Source organism: Musa acuminata, unplaced genomic scaffold (genome assembly GCF_036884655.1).
Source record: "Musa acuminata AAA Group cultivar baxijiao unplaced genomic scaffold, Cavendish_Baxijiao_AAA HiC_scaffold_937, whole genome shotgun sequence".
Classification (NCBI taxonomy): Eukaryota; Viridiplantae; Streptophyta; class Magnoliopsida; order Zingiberales; family Musaceae; genus Musa; species Musa acuminata.
In genome coordinates, this window is record NW_027021157.1 from 22,501 (window position 1) to 25,000 (window position 2,500).

The following is a 2,500-nucleotide window of genomic DNA, read 5'->3' on the forward strand; positions in this document are numbered from 1 at the left end:
AGGCCAAAAACTGGCCAAAACAGCCCAAAAACGGGCCAAAACTGGCCATTTTTGGCTGCGCGAGCGAGCGGCGAGCGGCGAACAGCGAGCGAAGCGAGAGGCAGCACCGTCCCTGCTATACGAAAGCCCCATCCAGCCCTGTGCCACCCGGGGGGTTCCAGGGTGCTGAGATGGCTGACGTTTTGCTCCGCTCTCGACGGTCACCGCGCAATGCAAGAACAGGCCAAAAACTGGCCAAAACGGCCCAAAAACGGGCCAAAACTGGCCATTTTTGGCTGCGCGAGCGGCGAGCGGCGGACAGCGAGCGAAGCGAGAGGCAGCACCGTCCCTGCTATACGAAAGCCCCATCCAGCCCTGTGCCACCCGGGGGGTTCCAGGGTGCTGAGATGGCTGACGTTTTGCTCCGCTCTCGACGGTCACCGCGCAATGCAAGAACAGGCCAAAAACTGGCCAAAACGGCCCAAAAACGGGCCAAAACTGGCCATTTTTGGCTGCGCGAGCGAGCGGCGAGCGGCGGACAGCGAGCGAAGCGAGAGGCAGCACCGTCCCTGCTATACGAAAGCCCCATCCAGCCCTGTGCCACCCGGGGGGTTCCAGGGTGCTGAGATGGCTGACGTTTTGCTCCGCTCTCGACGGTCACCGCGCAATGCAAGAACAGGCCAAAAACTGGCCAAAACGGCCCAAAAACGGGCCAAAACTGGCCATTTTTGGCTGCACGAGCGAGCGGCGAGCGGCGGACAGCGAGCGAAGCGAGAGGCAGCACCGTCCCTGCTATACGAAAGCCCCATCCAGCCCTGTGCCACCCGGGGGGTTCCAGGGTGCTGAGATGGCTGACGTTTTGCTCCGCTCTCGACGGTCACCGCGCAATGCAAGAACAGGCCAAAAACTGGCCAAAACGGCCCAAAAACGGGCCAAAACTGGCCATTTTTGGCTGCACGAGCGAGCGGCGAGCGGCGGACAGCGAGCGAAGCGAGAGGCAGCACCGTCCCTGCTATACGAAAGCCCCATCCAGCCCTGTGCCACCCGGGGGGTTCCAGGGTGCTGAGATGGCTGACGTTTTGCTCCGCTCTCGACGGTCACCGCGCAATGCAAGAACAGGCCAAAAACTGGCCAAAACGGCCCAAAAACGGGCCAAAACTGGCCATTTTTGGCTGCACGAGCGAGCGGCGAGCGGCGGACAGCGAGCGAAGCGAGAGGCAGCACCGTCCCTGCTATACGAAAGCCCCATCCAGCCCTGTGCCACCCGGGGGGTTCCAGGGTGCTGAGATGGCTGACGTTTTGCTCCGCTCTCGACGGTCACCGCGCAATGCAAGAACAGGCCAAAAACTGGCCAAAACGGCCCAAAAACGGGCCAAAACTGGCCATTTTTGGCTGCACGAGCGAGCGGCGAGCGGCGGACAGCGAGCGAAGCGAGAGGCAGCACCGTCCCTGCTATACGAAAGCCCCATCCAGCCCTGTGCCACCCGGGGGGTTCCAGGGTGCTGAGATGGCTGACGTTTTGCTCCGCTCTCGACGGTCACCGCGCAATGCAAGAACAGGCCAAAAACTGGCCAAAACGGCCCAAAAACGGGCCAAAACTGGCCATTTTTGGCTGCGCGAGCGAGCGGCGAGCGGCGGACAGCGAGCGAAGCGAGAGGCAGCACCGTCCCTGCTATATACGAAAGCCCCATCCAGCCCTGTGCCACCCGGGGGGTTCCAGGGTGCTGAGATGGCTGACGTTTTGCTCCGCTCACGACGGTCACCGCACCACGCAAGAACGGACCATAAACAGGCCAAAACAGCCCAAAAACGGGCCAAAACTGGTCATTTTTGGCTGCGCGAGCGAGCGGCGAGCGGCGAACAGCGAGCGAAGCGTGAGGCAGCACCGTCCCTGCTATACGAAAGCCCCATCCAGCCCTGTGCCACCCGGGGGGTTCCAGGGTGCTGAGATGGCTGACGTTTTGCTCCGCTCACGACGGTCACCGCGCCATGCAAGAACGGACCAAAAACAGGCCAAAACAGCCCAAAAACGGGCCAAAACTGGCCATTTTTGGCTGAGCGAGCGAGCGGAGCGGCGAACAGCGAGCGAAGCGAGAGGCAGCACCGTCCCTGCTATACGAAAGCCCCATCCAGCCCTGTGCCACCCGGGGGGTTCCAGGGTGCTGAGATGGCTGACGTTTTGCTCCGCTCACGACGGTCGCCGTGCCACGCAAGAACGGACCAAAAACAGGCCAAAACAGCCCAAAAACGGGCCAAAACTGGCCATTTTAGGTTGCGCGAGCGAGCGGCGAGCGGCGAACAGCGAGCGAAGCGTGAGGCAGCACCGTCCCTGCTATACGAAAGCCCCATCCAGCCCTGTGCCACCCGGGGGGTTCCAAGGTGCTGAGATGGCTGACGTTTTGCTCCGCTCACGACGGTCACCGCGCCACGCCAGAACAGACCAAAAACAGGCCAAAACAGCCCAAAAACGGGCCAAAACTGGCCATTTTTGGCTGCGCGAGCGAGCGGCGAGCGGCGAACA